Below are 25,172 nucleotides of genomic sequence, written 5' to 3' on the forward strand. Positions count from 1 at the left end.
GGATCCCCTCTTCTTCTCTACAAGATCTGGCCAAGAGGCTTATGGGAAATCGTTGAGAAGGTTCGTCGTCTCCTCTTTCCTCAAGTTCCGAGATGTGTGCGGATAGACCGATGGACAACGTAGTGGGAAGGACTTTTGTCACCTCCTATTCTTCAAATCCGGGAAAATAATGGCCTTAACGAGGCCTCCCCGTGTCACCTCCTTCTCCTCCGAATTCCCGGGGGATGTGGATAGACTAACGGAGAAGAGTGAGTGGGAAGGGGGCTTAAGAAGCCCCTTAGAAGCTTCTTTAGAGAAGCTTCTAAGAAGCTTCTCTCAGACACGTGGGGGGGGGGAAAATGGTCGTGACCAGGGCGGCGGACAGCGTCAGCAAGGCGGCGCTTCTTCATCATCGTTGTCCTCTCCATGGCTCCCCCACGGCGGCAGCAGCGGCGATCTCCACGGCCGGCCCTTCACACGGCGGCTTCCTACATGGTCCGCCTCCTCCTCCACACGGCGGCCTCATCCAGCATCACTTCACGGCCCCAACGGCCAGCGGCTTCCCAGCAGCCTCTCCTCCATGGCATTCCCCCCTTTACGTCGACATGGCGACTCCCCCCTGCAGCACGGCCAACTCCCGAATGCAGCACGGTCCTCCCACACACGCCCGACAGCACCCACCTTCAGCCCACGGCCGTCTCCTCACTCACAGTCCTTCCTCTTCACGGCATACGACAGCCCTCTCACAATCCTTCTTCCCCCTCCTTCTCCCCAAGAGGGGGTTCTTATAGCTTCTTAGGGAGAGAGGGGTCTGCCCACGTGGTCGGATGCATGGCCTCTCTCCCATCCTTCCTTCCCATGCTAAGCCATCCCCTTTCCCCAAGCCACACATCGGCTGGGGAAATTAAAAAAAATTGCAATAATCTTACCTTTATCCTCTTGACCTCTTCCCAAGAGGCTGTTTTCATGCGGTTATGCGGTTTGAATCCCCCGGCCCTATTCTCGTACGATGGAGTGTCTCTATTCCCCGCGTGTAGCTATAGATCAACTGCTGGCACCAGTGATAATCCTTGCACGAGATTCGTATGACGTGCGGCAAGTTAATATTTACCGTACATGGTACGCGGAAATATTACAATATTGATTTCTAGGAGCACTCATAGTGAGTCGAATGCTTTCAAATATTAGCTAAGCAGATATTTGAGATGAAGGACATGGGATAGAGGCCTCACATATTCTTGGGATACGCATCACATGAGATTGCTCTAAGGGACTCCTTTAGTTGTGGCAAAAGGACTACATCTAGAGGGTTCTCGAGTTGTTTCATGTGTAGGATGTTAAGCCTATTGGTTGTCCTTTACCTTCTCATGTGAAGTTTAGTTAAGCCAATTATGTGTAGTACGATAAGCATAAGGTCGAGATGGCCAAGATTCTTTTTGCATCTATAGTGGGTAGTTTGATGTAGGCCATGATAGACACTTATCCTAACATGGCATTTGTAGTGGTGGGAGTTGCGGCACGCTCTATGGCTACACATGGTAAGAAAAATTGGGATGTCATAAAGGATATCATGAGGTACCTTAAGGGCATTATAGATATGTGCATATGTTGTGATAGCTAGGATACATGAGTCATGAGGTACATTGACTCTAATTATGAAAGACATATAGATAGTAGAAAATCTACCTCTAGCTATGTCTTCACCTTTACTAGAGGTGCTATTTCTTGGATATCTGGGGTACAAAAATGCATGGCCATATCCACTACAAAGGTAGAGTCTATTATAGCCATTGCGGCTTGCAACAAGGAGAGTCTTTGGTAGTGCTTTCTAGTTGTATATCTTAGAATTATTGATGTGGTCCCTACATTGCATTTGGATTTGAGTATAATTGAGTTGCCAATATTCCATGTGAGGACAAAGTATATTGAGGTGGGTTACCAATTTATTACGGAGGTCATTGAGGATAAGTCCATTGAGCTTGTCAAGATCTTAGATTGACCAAAATCTTGTAGATTTTCTCATTAAAAGTCTCGCAATAGAGTGTTTTGCCTTCCTTAGGAAGCTCATGCGCATTGGATGAGATGACATATTTCCTCATCTTGTTGTGCTTTATGTGCATTTGTACTTTCTCACTTACATTTTCACTTTCTCACTTTTTTTCTTATTCTCTTCTCACGAGGGGCACATTTTCCTTTAAGTGGGAGGTTGTTGGGGGCAAAGGCATGTATACCTATGCTATCTCTGTACTACTACACTAAGAGTGCCCACATACCTAAACATGACAAGTAGCAGGTACCCATCACTATCACTTTATTCTTTATTCTTTTAGTGACATTTGAATAAGTGAAGGTTGGTCACACTTTGTGATTCTTAGAGTTTCCACATGTTGAGTCTCTCTCTCTCTCACTCCCTTGCTCTATCTGCCACATAGCTCACTCCTCCATTGCTTCTGCTTGCTAGTGCTCTCGCTCGAGCTTCTCCTTTCAACTAGGAAGGAAGTGTAACCATATCATAATATGCTTGGCCTAAATCAATAATTATAAATAGCCTAGCAAAAGTACAAAAGGTTAAGTTTAGTGGTTGTAACTACTTGTGGCAATTGAAGAAATTAGTTTATTTATCAAGTGTATTTCCACCTTGCTTCTATTGTTGTTATGATGGTACTGAAGTAAATGCGAAGTAGAGAGAGAAAAGGGCGAGTGACTCAAGGAGATAGATCATGAATTGTGCTCATAGGTATGTCTTGCCCTTGATGTGCCCTGAGGGAGTGTTGGTGGGGAACTGGAAGAAGGGCTAGGGGGTTAGAGACATAGCTAGTTAACTAATGTCACTAGGATATCTAACTTGAAGACCTGTAGGTGAAGTGCCATGATTGTGCGTGCATAATCATTCATTTTTTAAAAATAACTATTTGAGTGTCGTAAGCAAGCTTTCAACATTATAAGGATGTCAAAAATTATTGAGGGTTAAAATATTAGATTATTAAGGGTTAAAAGATTGATCATGATAGATATTTTGGATCTTCATATAGAATTGATATTTTTAAATAAATAAATAAAGTGTGGCTATTTATATTGCTTCAGAAAAAACCTTGAATACAAAGAAGTGCTCATGCTCAATAGACTAGTTGGAGCTAATGCTGAGTCATAGATATATCAAGTGTACAAGCCTCTCAAGGTGGCGGTCTAGGGGGGATGGCAACAAGAAGCGATGGAGGGGGGTGTATCGCCATTTGGGGTTGCATGCATCATGAAGAACAGGTCGTGGTCACCCCAAGTGCACATGAAGTGAAAATAGAGCTCCTGACGAGCTCGAGACTCACATGGTCCCATCAGTCGTGGAGGGAGTGGATGATGGAGATCCATAACTTTGCCAAAGTTTCATGTACTAAAAGTCTCTCCCCACCCAAAACCTCCTGACACCGCGCCTCCTAGGTGTGCCATCCAGTAACACTCTCTTTACGATCTCCCATACCTCAGAGCAGTCTGCTATGGGCTCAAGTACATGGCGGATGGGTAGAGCCTCCAAGCCGACCACTGCGCACCACGACCTAGCCTCAATGATGAAGATCATGTGTCCTGCATCCCAGCCTCATACAAAAGGTGATTGCCCTGGTTGAACGCTTGCCAATAGAAATCTCCCCATGAGATACATCCAAGGCTCGGTGCTATACAACGGAGAATGCAACATGCTCCTCTCTACATGAGCTGTGCCACCTCACCCAACCAAAGGCGGTGCTTTGGAGTTTCTAGAGATTCTTGTCAGTAGTGTTTACAATCTCCATCCTTCTACATCTAGGCTAACCAACTCCCCACAGCTAGGCCTCCATGTGCCCACATCCATAAGAAATACGACACCCTCCTCAGCCTCCAGCTGTCCCATAGGTGGCATTAGAAAATCCACTGAAAAGCATCCGTGATGCTGTGCTCCGCCTAGTACATGCTACGGCGCCCCCAGTCCATGTTCTCCTGCATCAATACATGTCTACCAATCCTGGCTATGTACTCCAAGAACCTTAGTGCCTTCTTGGTGACCAAAGTGGCCAGCCGTAGCCACTCTCCAAGGTCCCACTCTAGCTCATTGAGTGGCCTGCTCTCCCATATCCAAAGGTGCCACTGCCAGAACTCCTCCTAGAACACATAAGGGTCAAGACGCCATGTCTTCCCTTGAAGGCAAACCACTAGAATCCTCCTCCACAGAAGGACAATTATCCCCTCATCCTGCTCCCCTCTATCAAGGACCTAATGCCCCCCTGCACGGTGAAGAAAGTCCCACATGGGGCACCCACTCTACCTGCAACCTGTAGAGGGATACATGTTGGTGAAAACCTAGCGTCCCATACCTCACTAAGCTCTATCGGCTCTGTATCAGGGGGTCAAGCCACTCCTGAGGTATTGCAGCATCAATCTCCCTTCTCCTCAACTCAACTCCTCTCGGTCAACCTAATGCTTGCTGCAACACCTCCTGGTCCACCATCCTGTACACCTCCTGCCATGTCCTAATGGTATGAGTCGGGCCACCCTCCCAACCAGCCCACTAGATGTGGGGGCACTTGTCAATTTGTACCCCATCCCAATCTCTGACTTGGGGGTTCTAAATCATCGACTGGTCATCTATCTCCTGCTAGCAACTTGGGGGGCTTTGAATTAGGGCTTTACAGAGGCTTTGCCATGCACAAAGTAGGCTACGGGAGAAGGAGGATCTGGGGGTGTGATCTGGGCTATCATAAAGATCCATCTCAAGGACGGCTTCCAATCACCGCTAGGCCTCGGTCTACACTCTTGAAAACCCTCCTGCAATAGGACTTTCCATGTCTACCCTCCTTGTGTGAGCCCACGGATTACTAGCTTGCCCAAAAGGGCCACGCTTTGATACTCTAGGTCTATGATCCCAAGCCCTCCCTCTAACTAATGTTGGATGATGGTCACCCATGCTACCTTCGCCCGGGAGTCCATGGAACCATCCGATATAGCCCAAAGAAAATTTTCCACTAGGCGGTGAAGCTAAACTACACATGACGAAGAAAAGCACCAACATGAGGTAATGTACCATGCTGTCACTAGGAGGACCTGATTAACCACCAAGGCTCGGCCTGTTAGGAAACGTCAAGCAGTACTCTAGTAGGTCAGCTTTCCCCAAATAGAGTCCAGGACTAGAAGAAACTACTGGGTAGGCGTGATGTCCAGTCCCACCTAGAACCCTAGGTAACAAATGGCCTCCCCTCTTCACACACATCTAAATCTGAAGTGGACGCCCCACTCCCTGCTAGAGTCTGCGTCTATAAGAAAACAAATCGACTTTCACCATTTGATTTTTCACTCTTGTTGTAGTGCAAAACACCTCAAGAGCTAGTCTCACTCTCTCGAGCATCAACTCATCATCCTCTATGTAGAGTGTTGTATCATCTACATATTTGGAGTCTAGCAGCTCTGTTTTCTCTCTCATCGGAAGTCGAAGGCTACGTAACTCACCCACACATGACCTGAGGAAGTAAGACATCGCCTTTGCAAAGAGTAGGATCACAGACAAGACCAGAGGGCAGCCTTTCCCGAACCGATCTCTCCAGTCTAAACTCTTCCTCTCGCCTGCCACCTATGAGAACCCTATTGGTAGTCGATCTATAAAGTGCGGAGACACCACGGATCCATGCATGGGGGAATCCCAACCTTACCATGGTGCCCTCTAAGAAGTCCCAATCAACCCCTATCATAGGCTTTCTTGAAATCCAGGAGTAGTACCACCAATCTGTGACCACTGTGCTGGGCCCACTCTGTCACCTCAAAGAAGGTTAAGACATTGTCTAGGATGCTCCTACCCTAGACAAAGCATATCTATGTATCATGAATGATGTATGGAAGCACAAGGCGGAGTCACCTACCAATCATCCTGGTCAGTGCCTTATAAGCCACTAACAATAGGGTGATTGGTCTCCACTAGGATACCTCCAACTAGTCTTCCCCTTTGGGAAGGAGACTGATAAGACCTGTCGATAGACTCCCTAGCATCTGTCCTGGGCAGAAAATATCTTGAAAGGCTAGAAGTAGGGGGTCCTTCACCACCTCCTAGTATGTAGTGAAGAAGGCCTTCGAAAGGCCATCCGGCATTTCTGCCTATCGTGTGCATGGAAAGACTCCTCTAGTTCCTTCCCTGTGGAGGGGTCTAGTAGGGAGCGTCCCATCTCCTCCATGATGAGGGATGGGATGTGATCCTAGACCTATTGTCTACATTGTTGCCCTCTGCTTGAGGCTATCTCTCATGCTAGAAAAAACGTCTGTAGTAGTCAATGGCAATCTCCATCACCTCATCTGGGCTAGAACGAATGCTCCCACACTAATCTCAAAGGCTGAGTATCTACTCTCCTAAGGTGCCGAGCTGATGCACTTGGAAAAATTCTATGCACATCGTGTCCCCCTTCCACGCCCAAAAGGTTGTTGAGGTGCGGAATGAAAACTTAAAGTGCTTGTCCTCTAGGCCAACAAGGGTTGCTCGTGCACGTACCTCATGTGTGTGGAGGATGGGATCCCCTAGTTCCTCCTGTAGGAATTTCTGCATGCCTATTAGGTCCCGCCGGTGTGCTCTCTCCTCCTCCTAGCTCTACTGTCTGGCTTGTAGGACTACCTCCTAGCAGTACTGCCTGACTCGGCTAGGAGCTCTGCAACCTCCTCTATGATCTGGTCCCTCCTACCCCACTCCCTAGTCTAAATCTACTCAATCTGTCTCTTCACCTCCTCCCTCCTATAGATCAAGTCAGGGATCATGTGTTTAGGGTAGAGGCTGGGCATCAAGTGTTAGGAGAACCGGGCAACAGTCAGACAAAGTGGTGCCTACTGCCCTACGTGGCCTCCACCAGAGCATCCCCACTCTCCCACATAAAACCTGTCAAGCCGCTCCAACAAAACTATGCCTAGCTGCCTGTATCCCTAAGAGAAGTTGAGCAACTTCTCCCTCCTATGGAAAGCAAGGTCTCTCCAAGCATCACATGCTTCTATTGCTAGTAGGAAGACCTCCCATGCCTCTTGCTTCTCCCTAGCCATGCCTTGGTAGTTTTTGCCTCTGCCCTCTACTGGTCCTCTAAGGCCTCCAGGTTGTTGAAGTCTCCTCGAACAATCCATGAGTCCACCTCTAGAAGTCCTGCTACAATCTCCACCTAGAACCTGCTGCATGCCCTAAGCTCAGTAGGGGCATAGACATTAAGGACTCCAAGGCACGAGTCCCCAATATTCATTCTAATCTAGAGAACCCTCCTTCCCACAATCATCCCATGATCCTGTATACAAGCACTGAGGCTCAGGACAATAGAGGTGCATATGCCTCCACTCTTGCCATGGACACTGATGGCGTGCTCCCAGCAAGTGTGTGAACTGCTTGTGAGTACCTTCCTAACCCGCTAGGGGACCTAGGCATGGGAACGAGCTTGTGCTCTTGCAAAAGTAGGATGTCGATCCATCCAGAAAGGGTAGGCTGCAACTCTTGCTCAACAATCAACATTCTAGAACCACATGCCCCATTGTAGTGGAGGCTGTTCATATTCTAGGATGCAAGATGTAAACTCATAGGGAAACCTATGGCTGATCGAACATGCATCTGTTTTTTGTGGAAGCTGCAAATGAAGAAGAAGAGCTATGGGCATGCTGATATGCTTTGCTACAGACCTGGACAGTGAACTTGATTCCCCCTTGGAGAGCCATGGGCTGGACCATGGGGGTGATAGATGCACCTAGTGGTACCACCAGGGTATCTATTAGCCAAGCTAAGAGGCATGACTTTGTACACTAGTAGAAACGGGCTGCATATGCTAGGGGCCACTTGATCACATCCATCTGAGCTCTCCACACTATAAAGAGGCTCGAAAGATAATGCTCAGATGTAGGACCTTGGGCATGGCCCACCAACTTATGTCCATTATGCAACTTGGCCATTGTTGCTGGGAGAAGAGTGCTAGTCCTCCTTCTCCCAATCCACTAGCAGTTGTGATCTGCCATCTGACTCTTCACCTCCTCCTCTATCTGTGTCATTGTCTAGTCTCATGTATGAGAGGTCTGAAGGAAGAAAACATAGGTTGGTCCATCCGTTGGTGCTAGTAGATGGACCTTGTGGCTCCTTGACTTGCATACCATGAAGATTCCCACCTCTAGAGCTAGTGGGAACTCTCCATGATCTACAACTCTTAGGTAAGATTACCGACCCTGTGAAAAAGCTCTTGTGGTAGCAGCTGTGCTTATGCTTGTCTCAGGAAAGTGTGACGAGCAGCATGGACATATGAGCTGGTGGCTGTGTGGGGAGGGGGTAGGCTGCTCTGGTGAGTGGAGGATGGCGGTGTATGAGGCTACTTACCTCTTTTGGGTGGGGGGTTCACCTCTACTGCATGGGGATTAGAGGGACTGATTGAGGGGGGGGATGGTGGGGAGGGGGAGGATCGAGGGACGATAGGGTGGTTGGAGGCACAATGTGGGTTTGGGGGGCACCGTGGCTCTGGAGGGGGGGCTGTGGGCTAGGGTCACGTGGGAAGTGTGGGGAGGATGGGGAGGGAGCGTGTGGGGGATCTGGGCCCTCAAGTGAGGTGGCATGTGATGTCTCAGTGGGAGATGGATGTGGATGCATGTGGTCCTACCGAGTGGAACAAGGAGGGGGGTTTGCATGGTGCTTTGCCAGGGGGGACGCTCGTCCTCCTTCTCCCTACTGCCCTGGTTGTGTCTAAGGGTTTGTTGATTGCGGCCCCCTGTCGTCTTCCCCTCTGTCATCTCTGGACCTGTGTAAAGCTGTCCCCGTCCACCTGTGGGCCTATTGGTGAAGCTACCTTGGCTCCAAAGCGTGTGCAATCTACTACATGATGCCCAAAGTCATGGCAATGTAGGCGCTGCCTTGGCTGCCCAGCCACAATAACCTCCTGCTTAAAAGAGTGTTTGCCTGCCTCAATCTCTAGAAACTGTGGTATATTCTTTGTCTCTTTGACTGTCACCTGTACCTTTGGGACTCTTGCAGCTATCACTGTGTCTACGAAGGAGGTGGGAAGGACAGTGCTGAAGAGCTGTCCAGAGTACTCCACTAACTAGCGATACTCTACCACCAATCTAGGGAAGAGTAGGGTGAATTGATGTTTAAGAAACTTATTGTGGAGCGCAAATGCCTCCACTATGAAACCATTGTACCAGGAAACCATGTGGATGACCCCCTTCATGGGAGCATAATGTGAGCTAGCCACTAGCTCACGGGCTGTGTCTGCCGATGTGAGTCATACCATGAAGATCCCTTGACCCATGAGAACCATCTCCACGATCTGCACTGTGCCAATGTGCAGTGTGGAGTGAAGCCAATCCCGAAGCTAGGGAGTGTCATACTACCTGACCAAAGATTGCTATTTCTTTTAGCTCCAGCTCTGTGGCACGGACAACTAAGAGTTGTTCCTTAGAGAGGACGATGCATAAGGTGTTTGACTAGGGAGGCACTCGTAGAATGCATCGGCATCTAACCAGAGGTTTCCAGTGTGTGTCCCTACTAAGAACTTATCAATTACATTGCTGTATTGCTAAGGGGGGGGAGTGTTGTTGCAAATGGAGGGAGCAACGGGGGGGTGGGGCAATGGCAAAGAAAGGGGGTATGCAATTTTCTGACGGCAGTGGTGGCGCTCGATGCCACGGGGATGACAATGTCTGACTGGAGCTGCACGGATGGGGGGATCTCCAGGCCAGTGATGACCGCAGGGTGAAGGAGACGGGGGATAGTGCATGGGAAAGGTACTAGGGCAGGGGGTAGCGTGACGTAGACTGTTATAGCGGGGGGAGCAACAGGGGGGTAGCCAGGCATGGGGCTGGGCAGGGGGAGACAACGTGATGGAGAGTATGTCAAGGGCGGGACAGAGGCGTAGCGCACCCTGGGGAGGGACAGCCGGGAGGAACAGGGGGGTGGCAAGGCGTGATGGCAGATTAGTGGTGTGACGGGCAGGAGCAAAAGTCACTATAGAATGGATATTGAGTTGAGATAATTGAGATATACACCTCAATACTTGAGTAATTTTTATTGATAAAGAACCATAATTGGTGGCAAGGATTAAAATTTTGGAGGAGTCATTGCACATCCTTTTGGGATCCATAACTTGAGATTGTGGTCAATATAGGTTTTTCTTAATAAAGTTAAATGGTTAATGTTGATTTTGTTCTTGCATGCTCTTGAGGTTAATTAAGGCCCATATGTGCCCTTGTGTTCTCAATATTTTGGTTCTGGTGAGTTCTTCTTAGGAATAGTTTACTTTTCTTCTTCATAGATGTCTTCTTTGGGCTCTAGGATACGGCTTATCATATTTTTTGTTCTGAATTCACTTAATAAAAATTGAGAGAACTTGCCATTGAGTTCAAGAGTTAAAAATTTTGATTTAAAATATTTACTACTTTATAAGTTGCAAACTTATTTTGGTAGCTCAACTTTTTGGTTACGTCCCCCCTCCCCTACCTCATGTACAATGGATCTTGAGAAAAAATGATAGAGGAATACACCTCAATGTTGGAGTACTTGCTAACAAAGAACTAGAATTAGTTGATGAGGATTGAAACTTTGAAGGAGCCATTGTACATCCTTTTGGGGTCCATAACTTGAGGCAGCAGTTAAGGTAGCCTTCAACATTTTTTCATTCATGAGCTCTTCTTGGTAATAGTTTACTTTGTTGATTCATACATGTCTTTTTTTTGCTCAAGCATGCCATTGGTCACATCACCATTTTTTTCCTACATTCACTTGATAAATCTTGAGAGAACATATAGTCGAGTGCTGAATTTATAAGTTTGATTTAAACTTTGACCACTATACTACTTCCAAACTTGTTAGTGGCCCAACTTATTGGTGGTTAGTTTTCCCTACTCTGAGTTGATTAAGGCACATAACCTGATGCTGGAGTAGTTGTTAATCAAGAACCATGATATGTGATGAGGATTGAAAGTTTGGAGGAGCCTACTTCTAGTTGATGAAGGTAGATCCTTAACGTTGATTGTCTTCTTCTATAGTTTTGAGATTAATTAAGGCTCATATGCATCCTTATATTTTCAATATTTTTGCATTCTTGAGCTCTTCTCAAGAATACACTTTGCTACTTCATAGATGTCTTGTTTGGGCTTGAGCTTACTACTTGTCACTTTGTCCTACATTCACTTGATAAAACTTGAGAGAACATGCATTTGAGTTCAATAATTTAAAATTTTGAAAGTTTTATTAAAAAAATTTACCACTTTACTAGTTTCGATCTCATTTAGCAACTCAAGTTATCGGTTGCTTTCCCCCTCCCCCCTCCTTGCCTCCCTCCCCCTCGCAAAACAAAGTTGCAATGCTTCGAAGTGTTGTAAGGTTAGCTTTCTTGTTGTGTGCCAATTTTTCGTTTAAAAAGTAAATTGTTTACAAAAAATTAGTTAGTGTTAGATATGCACAAGAGCTAATGTTTTAAGTGTGAAGAATCCAATAGTTATAGAAATTTGGATTGTACTCAAATCCTTCAAAAGCATCCAAATCATTTGGGTTATTTGTTAGATCACATAGATAAGTAGTCAAATTGCAAAGCAAGGGAGGGACTTGCAACGTGACTTGTGCTATATGATTCATCTTCGGTCAACATTTTGTTGACAAATGGATGATGCAACATTTGTAGTGGAGAAACCAAATTCCGAGCTAGAATGATAGAACATAGTGAAGTGGTCTCATAGTAAGTTGGATCACACTGAAGAGTATCAACCACTCATCATTTCTTGGCCATTTCCATAAGACAATCGCCAACAGAGGTAAGTTCAACTGAATACAAAAATTGATTTTTCAAGAATGGACTTGAGGGATTTCATTCCAACTTAAGTTCATATATTAGGGGAGTTTTGAGGTCTCAAAATTACCTTTTAGGATGGATGGAGAGAGAGAGAGAGAGAGAGAGAGAGAGAGAGAGAGAGAGAGAGAGAGAGAGAGAGAGAGAGGAGTAAAGCCTTTGTAACGAAACTTCTATCTTTGAATTTTTAAATCTAAAAAGGATATAAATTTTACCATGTGTAATTGTCATTATGAGAGCCTTTACATTAATGGGATAAGGTCTCACATCTAGTTCACATTAATGACATGATCATGATTGCATGATTATTATGATTGATACTATATTCAAATCACAAAAGATATTGGTGCTTCAAACTCCCTTCTCATTTTTTTTCCTCTCCTTCTTTGGCTTATTCCTCTCTCTCTCTCTCTCTCTCTCTCTCTCTCTCTCTCTCTCTCTCTCTCTCTCTCTCTCTCTCTCATAGCCATGGATATAGAAATCTGATGTTCAACAAGGTTCCCAAGCTCTTAGATCACATCCCTTATACTAGTGTATAATTCATTCCAAATTGATAGATTAAAATGGATCCATATTTGATTCAACTTTTTTAATGACAACCATTGTGTTAAATTTTTTTATAGATATTAAACATGAGAGAAAGAATATACAATGCAAAGACATGTTTTAAGTCTTGATATTGAAGCAAATCTACTTGCTTTAATCATAATTACATATAGAAGAGTATTTAGAAGTCAATATAGAAAAGCTATTTCTTTTTGCTACGACTTTTCCTAGAAGGAGACATCCTTTCTAGGAGTCCTTTAGGTTTTCTTTGATAATTTATTTTGTCATAATTACTGTGGATTTTGAGTAAATTTTTATCTTAAAGCTTAATTTCTTTTATTTTTTGTTAATAAGTTTATCATCATTAAGAAAAATAAAATAAATCTATATTCTTATATTTGTAATTACTCTCCTACCATATGAATAGCTATCTTCTTGATGATGACTCTAAAATCAATAATAAAGAGTGATTATTTCAAGTTATGATAGTTTGTATCATAAACTAAGAGTGATTATTTCAAGTTATTTATGGTAGTTCGTATCATAAACAATATTAGCCGCATGAATAGCAATCTTTTTTTAACATCTTTTGATTCAGAACTCTACTTCATCTTTGCAAGAAGATTAGAAGGCATTGGAGAGCTCTTTAATCAATCTTTTTACACTTCTATGTTAAAAAAAGTTAATATTTTATAAAGATAAAAAATTTAAATGATGAGGGAGGTCTTCAACCATTGTACTTACATCTTGATATTTCTATGGGATCCCTTTAAAGAACTAATGAAATAATATTGCTTTGCCCAAGAAGTTTGACTAGCTGACTTTAAGACGATGAATCTTTTAAGATATTTATATGGGATTATACTTTGTCTTCCTAGCAATTTTTTTAATCCTTGCTATGCTAAAAATGATTTATGAAATAAATAATAAAATAATTTACAAGGTTTTATAAGATCCATTTTCATTGTTTTCTTTGTAAAAAATCAATTGCTAATGATAGTAAAAGTAACTTAGATTCAATGATATCCCATGACTAGTTTAAAAAATTAAATCCATATAAAAAATACTTAAGACTATAAAATTAGGTGATTTTGACCCCAATATTGAGCTTAGAAGGCCTAAAAACCTTAAAAATGATTGCAAACATTATCTATTTTAGCTTTGGATAAAGTTTCAAGGATGCAGTCTTGCAATGTGCCTTATGAAAAGTAAAATATCAAGAAGGAAAGGTAGTACAAGCAATCATATTTTTGTTTTTTAAGACAATGTTGAAGAAGAATAGAAAACTAGATGTTGTCGGCCCTTCTCTTTAGAAACACGATATTTTTAGCACTCACAATTTTGTCAATAAATCAGTAATTGATCGGTTGAAATGCACCCCTATGGCACTACAATGCCTCTTGAAGGTCCAAGTAGCAAATGGAGAAGAGGAAATTAGCACACATATATGTCGCGTAGTCCTCTCAAGCTTGGCTGAAAATTATGTGGTAGTGGTTGATCTAATTTCCCTAGATATGGGCCCCATTGATGTTGTCTTGGGCTATGATTGGCTGAAACAATTAGGGAAATTTGCTATGGACTTCTCTCAGCTCTACATGGAGTTTATGATGCATGGACAGCCCATCCACCTAGAGGGGGTTCAAGATCATGCTGATTTCCAGCTCATTATAGCAAAGCAACTCAAAAGGGAGTTTAAGAAATGCTCAAAAATCTTTGTTTTGCAATTGAATAAGGACAATTCCGATCAATCCTCTGCAATATCTAATGATTCAGCCTTGCAGGCCTTACTTGAGGAATACAATGACCTATTTCAGATGCCTACAACCCTTCCTCCTAAGAGGCAAGTCGACCACCCGCTTGATTTAGAGCCCCATTCCAAGCTAGTAAACAAGCCCCCTTATAGACTCTCCAAGAGCAAGTCAAGGAGCTGTTGGAGATGGGCTTTATTGAACCAAGTTCTTCCCCCTATGCATCCCTTGTCGTGTTAGTCAAGAAAAAATATGGCTCCTTTTCCATGTGCATCGACTATAAAAACTTGAACAAAATCATGGTGGTGAAGAACCGCTAGCCCATCCCACAGATTGATGATTTGTTGGATGAGTTACAAGGGGCATACTTTTTTACTAAGATTGACTTGTGCTCTGGCTACCATTAGATTTGTACGAGGGACGGAGATGAGATCAAAATGGCCTTCAGGACGAATTGTGGACTTTATCATTTTCTAGTGATGCCTTTTAGGTTGACTAACGCCCCCGCCACATTTCAAAGCCTCATGAACAAAATCCTACAACCCTTTTTGTTCAAGTTTATGCTTGTTTTCTTTGATGACATCCTCGTTTACAGCAAGTTGTCCAAGGAGCACTTGACACATGTCAAAAGGGTATTTAACATATTGAGAGAGCATCGACTCTTTGGTAAGGAGGGCAAATGAACCTTCATGCAGACATCTATGGAGTACTTGGGACAAGTTGTGAGCAGAAATGGCATACAGGCTAACCCAAAGAAGGTACAATGTGTTAGGGACTGGCCCACTCCTTCCACCACCACTTCTTTGCGTGGCTTCCTTGGTCTCTCTTCATTCTATAGACACTTCATTAAGCAATATGCCACCATTGTAGCACCTTTGAATGATCACTTAAAGAAGGAGTCATTCTTTTGGAATGCCACTATTGATAATAGCTTCAAACAATTGAAGGACATGCTTACTTCCGCCCCCATCTTTTTTTTCCCTTCTCTAAGTTGTTTACAATTCATTGTGATGCCAATGGTGGGGCTATTGGTGCAGCATTTTTGCAAGAGCATAGTGTGATTGCATTCGAGAGCCACAAGATGAGAAGGAGATGCAAATGAATGTGTATGACCAAGAGATGTTGGCCATCCTCCATGCCATCAAGAAATGGCACTACTATTTGTATGGTAGCCGCTTCCAAGTAAAAAGCGACCACCAAGTCCTCCAGTACTTCTTGATTCAGCCCAGTTTGACTCCTAAGGAAAGGCAATGGGTGGCAACTTTACAAAACTATGACTAACATTTCTCACACTCGGGGCAAGGATAATATTGTGGCTAATTCACTCTCTCGAATGTGGGCATGCAGAGTATCCTCTACCTCGGAATTGCACATTGATTGGGTTGAAGAGCTTCAAGAGGTTTACTTGTTAGATGATCACTTCAGCCACATCTTCTAAAAATTACAGCATGGGGTTAGGGTTGAAAAATCCCAATATCAGCTCGATCATGGCCTTATTTGGTCCCATGGAAAGATTGTTATCCCACACAGTTCTCCCTTCACGTAGAAGATTATAGAAGAGATGCATTTGCCCCACTATTGTGGTCACTTAGGTGTTTTCAAAACATATGAAAAGATTGCCGAGAGCTTTCATTGGAAAGGCTTATGGAGAGATGTTAAGGAATTTGTGACCAAATGTGTTCCATGCCAATAGAACAAGGATTGTACACTCAGGCCCACTAGCCTCTTGCAGCCTCTCCCTATCCCTGAAGAGAAATAGACTCACATCACAATGGACTTTATCAATGGACTTCTCATACCAAGAAGGGTTGAACAATATCTATGTGTGTTAGTTGATCACCTCACCAAAGCTGCCCATTTTATTCTCACTAAGACCCAATATACTACCTCTCAACAGATGGCCACTCAGTTTATGGAAAATCTCTTCAAGTTGCATAGCTTATCACAAGTCATAGTACATGATCGGGATGCAAAGTTTATGAGCAACTTCTGGCAGACAAATTTCACCTCCATGGGGACCAAGATTGCTCCATCCATTGTATACCACCCTCAGATTGATGGCTAGACTAAAATAGTAAACAAATGGCTTGAGACATATTCGAGGCACTTTTTCCATGATGTACAACACAGTTGGGATACGTGGCTCCACTTGGCTGAGTTTGCATATAATAACTCCACACACTCTAATATTGGAGTTTCCCCTTTTGAGTCCTTATATGGGTATAATATTCCCCTCTCCATAATCTTATTTACCAATAAGATCAACCCTCAGAGTCACGTTGAGTTGGTTCACATGCAAGCCTTACTTCAGCAATGTAAAGTGAACCTTCAAAAGACCCAAACACACATGAAACTCTATGCTAATGAGAAAATAAGGCATTTAGAATTCCAGAGAGGGGAATTGGTCCTTTTGAAAGAGCCTAAGTGGTGCACAGAGATTGGACGCTGTATCCACACGTAGTGACTGTTGGAAGGTCGCCAAGAACAAAATAACTCTACTTTTGCACAAAGAATAAGGAAGAAAACGTGCACAACATAAAGCAAGAGACTAATTGGGTACAATTTCCCCCCATGCCTTGTGTGAGCGCTCCACAAAGCATGTATTTGATATATTATTGATCTCCAAGCTAAAAAAATAGCCCAATTTATAATTAGCACACTTTAGCTTTTGTGTTTGCTTTTGTCCCACTAAAGAATTAAAGCTATTGGGTGCCCAAGGAATCGGGTGGTACCCAAATACAATGTCCAATACAAATATTTAAATCGTGCGCCCATGCACATACAAAAAATAATAAATAAATATCAAAAGATTTCGAAGGGTTTTCGAAAGCAAAGTCGCGACCACAGAGGTCCTTGAGAAATTCCAAGACGGAAGATCAAGCGAAGCAAATAATCAAGACGAATATGATGCCATGGTTTAAGTGTATTACAATTTTTGGTTCAAGTATAAGCGGCAAGACATATCAATCAAGAGAATCAATCCTCTCAAGAAAACCACATCAAGTTATAAATCAGAATACAAGAGCATCAAATATGTCATCCAGTCTTAAAGAGAATGTCTTCAAAATAGACTCTTCTTCAGCTGATGGGTCAGCTAGTATGTGTCTTGAGTGCAACTCTAAAGTTAGTGCCACAGGAACTCGCCCAAGTTTCAATATTTTGCCTTTTATACTATTCAGTCAACTGGTTTTCATCTGATCTACCATTCTAAAATTTTCTTGATGTCCTACTAGCTGGGAGTACCTTGCCATCATCAGTCATCACAGAAACATCTGGTATTTTCAAATGTGTAAGAGTTGCAACTGATGTAAACAAAGCAGCATTGAACACCGATCCATCAAAATCAAGACAATACACATCCAAATAGGCCATCCACGATGCCTTGCCTAGTGCAATACATAACTCTTATAAATCTACCATTGAGGAACTTGAAAGTGCATTTGTAATTTGCTTTGTGATCACTAGAGCTTCTTCAAATGGCCTACCAGGACGGTCTGAGGGAGAGCACATTGGTGGCATTTGGAAATCCATGACTATGCGGCCCTCATTTGGAGAATCTGCTGGAGAGGGCATGACTTCCAACCACTACAACAAAAAAGCCTCATACATGCACATTTAGATGCGATTTTTGAATACAGAGGAAAACTTACACGCGCATCTATCCGCCCGTCTATTTGAGCGTCTATTATTCCGCATCTATAATCGCATGTATCGACGAATTTACATGCACAAATAGACGCACAATAGACACACATATACACGCGCATATAGGCACGCTTTTAGACGCGCTTTTACAAGCACTGATAGACGCGAATGGAAAACAAAAAATGTCATTAAAAAAAAAGATATTTAATTTCCTTTTTTAATTTGAATAATGCAGCGCGTGTATAAGCGCGTGTAGTCTGCATTATAGACGCGCGAATAGACGCGAATTAACTGCAATTTAGATGCACTGATAGACGTGCAAAACAGAACTGGGTTTGCAACCACATGCTCTCTGGTTTTTTTTTTTCCCCCTCCCATACATCCGATTGTGTATTTGGAAAAAAGACAATGTATCTTACGGGCACGAGAATTGAAAGTGGAAGTCCATGTATTCATTATATATCAAAGCATTTACAAGGGAAGTTTTGAGTGCTTGTGACCTAAAGCGTGGCTGCAAGCAGTAGGCTCAAAGAGATATCATACATATACAAGAAAAGAAGGCCTCATGAGGAGGTATGGTGCTTCTCTACGAATCTGAAGAGGAAACATCCTCGCTAGTACCACCATGGCTACTAGCGTCACTATTCCCCTCCTCGCTGTGCTCCACATCCGGGTTCGCCTACACACACAAAAGATTAGGGTTGCTTACATAGAAAAGGTGGAGAAAAAGTTATAATTAGTTATACTTTTAATAGAAAAGTAAGAAAAACATACCTCCTCTGGCTGTCGAATCCTCATGGCCCGGTTGTATTGGTCCTCAGTGATGAGACTCTCCTCATAAAAGTGAAGCCATGTCGCTGCGCGGTTATGGCTTCGATGGTAACCTACCTCTCTAGGGATAGGTATCCTACCAACGATGGTAGTTTGTAAAACATTTAGAGATATATAAACAATTAGATGTCACAATATATTAGACTAAAATATATAAAGAATTTAAAGAAATATACATTTAAAAAAGCTAGAAATCAAAATATACTTACAAACTCTGCCTCCCACGCCTCTCTGCCACCCGATCCGTAATGCAACGATCCCATTGTTTCCATTTGGATCTGTCGTGCCTCTGCGTGCTGGCGACTCTTCACTTTCTCAGCTGCTTTCTTCTTGGCTTTCTTCCACTCTACGCGGTGGCACATAGGTGGTTGGCTATAGGCTCCACGCCCCTTCTCCAGCCTCCGCAGTGAGTCCCTGGCCCGTGTCATGAGGTGGGATCTTTTGTTGTGAAGCATATCCCTCACTTTTATACGTCCCCAATCATCCGAGAATTGCTGACCCTCAGGATTTGGGTACCTCCTATGGACTGCCCTCAACACCTCCTGCCACAAGCCGCTTTTCTGATTTTTGAAGGCAATGAAACAATCTTTATACATCACATGCACGACGCTCCTCATGTACGCCATTACATCCCTTCCCTCATCATCATGAAAGATGCCACTGGCATTTGTAACTCTATAGTAATGGCGTACAACCTCCTCTACATGATCTGCTGGTAAGGGTGATCGCTCACCATCTCTTAGGCAACCCCCACACAACCCTCGTCCTCCCCCTTGACTCTCCCTCCTCCCTCTCTATCGACTATCCTCTGCCTCGCTGGACGCACGAGCTTCTGCAGATGCACATGCTTCTACAGATGCTTGTGCTTCAGCCAATGCACATGGAGCACGTGGAGTACCTGCAAATGGAGTACCTACATATGGAGTACCTGCATGTGGAGTACCTGCATGTGGAGTCTGGGAAGTAGTGCCAGGCAAAGATGCTAGAGGCGTCCCAGACATGACACTGAACACCTCCTCCACTCTGGGAGAGCGGCCAAGATGTTTGGTCATCTCTCCCATGAAGTCTTCCCTACTAGGAAAACCTCCAAAAAATGCATTGACCCCCCTGCCAAAGGAGCCCAATGTATCATTCATGCGATCCACATCTCGGTCATTGCTAGATGAACCAGGATACGACATCTGCAAAAAAAACAAAGGAAAAAGACAAATTTATTTGCATACAAAAAACATAGGAGGATATTGTGCAGTACAAGCAACTCATGGATGAGGGGTGGAGGTGACTATCCATAGACTAGAGGGCACATTGAGGCCTATATGCCTAGGTGAGGGCTCTAATTCACGAGATCCACATGTAGAACACACAAGTTTCAATCTCACTTTATGTAAAGAATGTAATGTTTGTATAAATGTGTATAAAAGTATACCATTTCCTAATTTGTCACTTTTAGATCTAACTAGACTTCTATTTAGGAGTTAATCAATACCATGCAACAAGATTCTGCTCTAGGTGATGTCACACAATAGGACCTTGCAGTTTTTAATGTGTATAAAAGTATAACATTGCAATTTTTTAGCCTTTGACATAACATTGATGTTCATCTTCTGTCCAGCGCGTCTATTTGCGCATCTAATGTGCAGCACAGACGCGCTGCCAGACGCATATCCCAGGTCAATGTGCATCTATTTGCGTATCTAACCTGTAGCACAGACACGCTGGCAGACGCGCATCCCAGGTCAATGTGCGTCTAAAATCGCGTATAGGTTGCAGGTCAAACTTTTGTGCAGCGTGTGCATCATCGCGTGTGCATTGCAGAGCACACGCGCCAGCACACGCGCTGTAAGACGTCCTCTCAAAAGCACTGAGAGGAGACAATATTTGCACGTCTATGTCCACGTCTACGCTGAGATGTAGATGCACTAGCAAACGTGCTGGGTCAGCCAATTTTGGACCGACGACAGCCATTGACGATTTACATAATGCAATACATTATAATGGAATCATAAATGAGCAATACACAGACAGAGCAGAGAGAGGAAGAGAGAAACAAAGAGAGAGAGAGAGAGAGAGAGAGAGAGAGAGAGAGAGAGAGAGAGAGACTCACCTTGCGTGTTTGGTGTGGCAGGTGGTGGCGCTTCTCCTTCTCCTTCTTCCTCTCCTTGGTAAGTTACCCTCCCTTGATGCTTGTTTGCTTGCTTGCTGCTTCTTCTTGTTCTCCTCTTTCCTGTTCTCTCTTTCTTCCTCTCCTTGGCTTTCCTTTTTCCCTTCTTGTGTGTTTGAAATGAAAGAAGAGGCGAGTCATGAGGAGATGAGGCATGAAGAGACTAGGTGAGGCATGAAGAGACTGCATGTCGGCTAAACTCAAGCTTCATAACCGTAAAAAACACAGGAAAGGAAAGGCACAGTTTGAAAAGAAATGATTTAAATATGGTTTGAATTTTGACGTGTGCGTCTATTTTCGCGTGTATATGTGCGTCTATTGTTCAGATAGACGCGAGTATAGACGCGAGAATAGACGCGTAGGTAGACGCGAAAATAGACGCGTAGGCAGACGCGTATTTAGACGCGCATTTGGGATTTATCATGACTTTTTGTTTGTAAGATAAGTTTTGATAGTGACTTCTTCTTAAGTTTTGATAAGTTAAGATAAGTTAAGATAAGTTTTAAGATGATGATTTTTGTGTATTTAAAATTAAGATCTTATGTAAACATATGAATGAAAAAAAATTTGATGTTGTCATGAATTAGGTTTAATCATGTCGACGTCGTCATCACCTAGTGCAGTGCAAGTTGGTGAGCCAATGAGCACATCCTCAAGTGAGGATGAAACATTGCGTCTTCATAATCGAGATTCATGGCTACGACAAAAAATTAGATGCATGTGTGATCGTTGTCGAGGGTGTATTTTTCGAGCACGTCGAATTGCAATGTCACACCTCAGCTTATATGGAGAATGGGACCAAGAAAAATCACCGGTATTCATTGTTTTTTTTTACCACTAAGATTGCTAGTCTATGTTATGGGAATTATATATCAACGTACATGAAACTCCCTTTTGTGGTTGAGCAGGATGCGGTGCCACATCCTTAGATGCTCCCTCCTGGGCGTCGAGAGGCTGCAAAACGTCAACACGAGGAGGCACAGTCTTCAAGAAGAGTAGAGTTTGACGACCATGATAGTAGCCCTCATGAAATGCCCCATCAAGTCGTAGAGGATGAGATTTTGGACAACATGGTACACCATCTATTTTCACAACCGGTTCAGGGAGAAGGTCACTCTACGAAGCCAGATGATCCACTATATGTAGCATCATCTACTCCGTTGTATGAAGGTTGTACGTACTCCGTTCTTCATTCGTCCCTCGAGATACTTAACTTGGAAACAATTTATGGATGGAGTAATGTTAGTTTGGATGCGTTATTGAAGTCGATATCAATTCAGTTTGGCTTATATATGAATCATAATATTAATTGTTAACCTCTCTATTTTGAAATCGGACAGAAATATATGTTGGTGGTTTTTTTAACTCACTTTTAAAATATATGTAGGTTATTATCACAAATGCTTCCAAAAGGAAACAAATTGCCAGCTAAGAGAGAGCAAGCAAGACATTACTTGACATCTTTGGGAGGCCTCGATTATGTCAAGATCCATGCATGTGTCAATGATTGTGTCTTATTTCGTGGGATTCATGAGTTTGCACGAGAGTGTCCTATTTGTGGCGAATCAAGATACATAGTGGAGATGAAGTCAATGGATGTGCCTCGTAAGGTTTTGCGACATTTTTCGATTGTTCCACGTATAAAACTTATGTTCAAGTGTAAGTCTATTGGAAAGCTCATGTCATTGCATGCTAGTCATCGTTCAAGTGATGGAAAATGGAGGATCCCTGCAGACACACCCGCATGGCAACATATAGATAATTTGTGGCCCGTTTTCAAAGAAGAGCCAAGAAATTTGAGATTTGGTTTAGGTATGGATGGAATCAATCCATTTGGCATCAAAAGCACATCATACAGTGTATGGCGAGTAGTATTGGTGAACTATAATATTCCTCCATCCATGGCAACTAAAAAGGGACATGTGATGTTGTCCCTTCTGATTCTTGGAAAGTACAAGGTAAAAAACATGGACATTTACTTAGAGCCTTTGATTGAAGAGTTAGAAATGTTATGGGAAGGTATTGAGGTGCAAGATACAAGTGCATCTACATCCTCTAGATATTTCACATCCAAGGCCATGTTGTTGTGGACCATGCACCACTTTCCAGGATACGGAGAGTGTTCAAGTACATGTATATAACTCTATATTTGAAATTCAAGACTTGAATCAATTGCATTTTATTAATTCACTTGTTTTTCCAGGTTTAACCACGTCAGGATATCATGCATGTCCTATTTGCGGTCCCTCTCTAGTTTCCTCTAGGCCGGCACGTTTAAAGAAGGTTATCTACGATAATCATCATCGATTTCTTCCTATTGACCATCCCAAATATGTTCTCCCTACTAATGGAATGACTCCACAATCTCTAACCATTCGAGATTGGAAGGAGAGATGGATTAATGCCGACAGCCACCCTCCACATGGCATGAGTCGGTAAGAAGTGCATTTCTCTCGATTGACTTTAAAGTATTTAGCATGATGAAATGTTTACATAATATATTGTTTGTTTGTTAGGTTCTCTATATTCTTTTGTCTTCCGTACTGGACTGAACTCAAGATCAATCACCTGTTGGACCCCATGCACATATTAAAAAATGTTGTATCTATATTATGGGATCACTTGATAGGGGCTCGCGATTCAGTTAATGTAAGGGAGGATTTACGTAACATTGGTTGCATGAGACGAGCCTGGCCACGAATTGGACCCAGAGGAAAGATTGAGCTACCCCATGCACCTTGGATATTGTCAAAGAATGAGGAAAAAATAGTGAAGGAACAAATATATAGCTTTCGAACACCCACAGGATGTATGAGATGTCTCAAGGGAGCCTTCATAAAGAAAAAGAAAAGAGGTGTGGAGCAACTATCTGGTTTGAAGTCCCACGATTGGCACAAAATGATTCAAGTAAGGGTATCTCTAACCATGAATATACTAATTAGTGGCGTAACTATGTGTAAACTTTGGGGTATGATGACTTTTTCCTCTACTGACAATTTACATCTATGAATATTGTTTACATTCAGTTCGTACTTCCTACTAGCATATCCCATTGTGCCTCCAAAGATGTACGTGATATCATTTACAAGATGGGAGAGCTTGTGAGGTGTGTATACATTGTATTTTTTCATTATATATCTTTGAATTTCTACACAAAAATAAACAATTCTCAAATACATCTTGACAGATACGTGAGCTCGAAGGAAATTGATCCAAACACATTGCAAGATGCTCGAGTATTATCTATCGAGGTGGTTTGTTTGGTGGAGGAAAATTTTCCTCGATCCATTTTGACTACTCAATTACATTTACTTGTACATTTGATTGATGAGATTGCACTTTGTGGGGCAGTTCATGTAAGGTGGATTTTTTTCTCGTGCGCGTCATGAAAACCTTGAAAGATTTTGTGAGGCAAAAAGCACGGCCTGAGGGAAGCATGGCTGAGGGTTGGTTAGTGCAATCATCCCTAGTTTATATATCTGAATATCTTGCTAAAGTGGATCCCTCTCAACCACGACTATGGAAAGATGATGAAGACTTGAGGATGACCTTTATAGTACCTCAAGGAAAAGGAATGAGTAAAGTGCTAATAAAAGAAGAACTTCGTAAGTTAAATAGTTTTTGTGTGCTCAATAGTGATGTTATGAGCAAATGGGTGACACTATATAATGAAGCAAGGGCAAGAAGAAAAAGTGAAAGACAAGAATTTTGCACTAGATATGGACGTAATGTCTCATTTCCAGATCATCTAAATGCGCTCCCACGTCATATTGACATAGATTGGTTACATGAGGAAATGGAGAGAATGGAAAAAGAGGAGGAAATTAATATATCTCAAGAAAAGTGGGAATACGTACGAGGTTGCTTATCAAAGGTGAGACATACTATCAATTAATTTGTTTCTATAAGTTTTATTTTATATAAATAATTGACATGTTTGATCTTTTATCTTTTACTACTAGTGCACATTATTCAATGCACTTTGGTGTGAGGGTAAACATCTTCGAACTCAACGTATAGATGAAAAGAGAAATACCCAAGATTGTGGTGTTCTTGCTTACTTCGAGGCTGCCAATGGTACCATGGAAGGTTATTGTGGCTTGATCCAAGATATTCTGAAGCTTGACTCCAGAGGATTCTTTATATATGTAGTGGATGTGAAGTGGTTTAAAGAAGTGGTAACAAATGGTGAGCATTGCACAATCAGACGTCATCCAAGTGGTTTTGTAATCATTGACTCTACAAAATTTCACCAAAATAAGAATGACACATTAGTACTACCTCAACAATGCGAGCAGGTATATATGCAAAGGCTATTTTTTTTATATGTATACATGTGATACATATACACAATATAATAAGTACTTAAGTTTTTTTCTTTTGTTTTTCAAATACAGGTTGTGTATCATCCAATGGTAAACAATAACCGATGGTGGTATGTCATCCCTATATCTAATCGTTCAAAAC

At 42.8% G+C, this 25,172-nt stretch overlaps 1 pseudogene; it reads right to left on the minus strand.

The window, feature by feature from the left end:
• Positions 1–17,079: 17,079 nt before the first annotated feature.
• Positions 17,080–20,509, minus strand: LOC148042046 (uncharacterized; annotated as a pseudogene).
• Positions 20,510–25,172: the final 4,663 nt, after the last annotated feature.

The sequence above is a fragment of the Lygodium microphyllum genome, chromosome 1, assembly GCF_053477565.2.
Source record: "Lygodium microphyllum isolate KBCC chromosome 1, Lygodium_microphyllum_v1.1.10, whole genome shotgun sequence".
In the NCBI taxonomy this organism is placed as follows: Eukaryota; Viridiplantae; Streptophyta; class Polypodiopsida; order Schizaeales; family Lygodiaceae; genus Lygodium; species Lygodium microphyllum.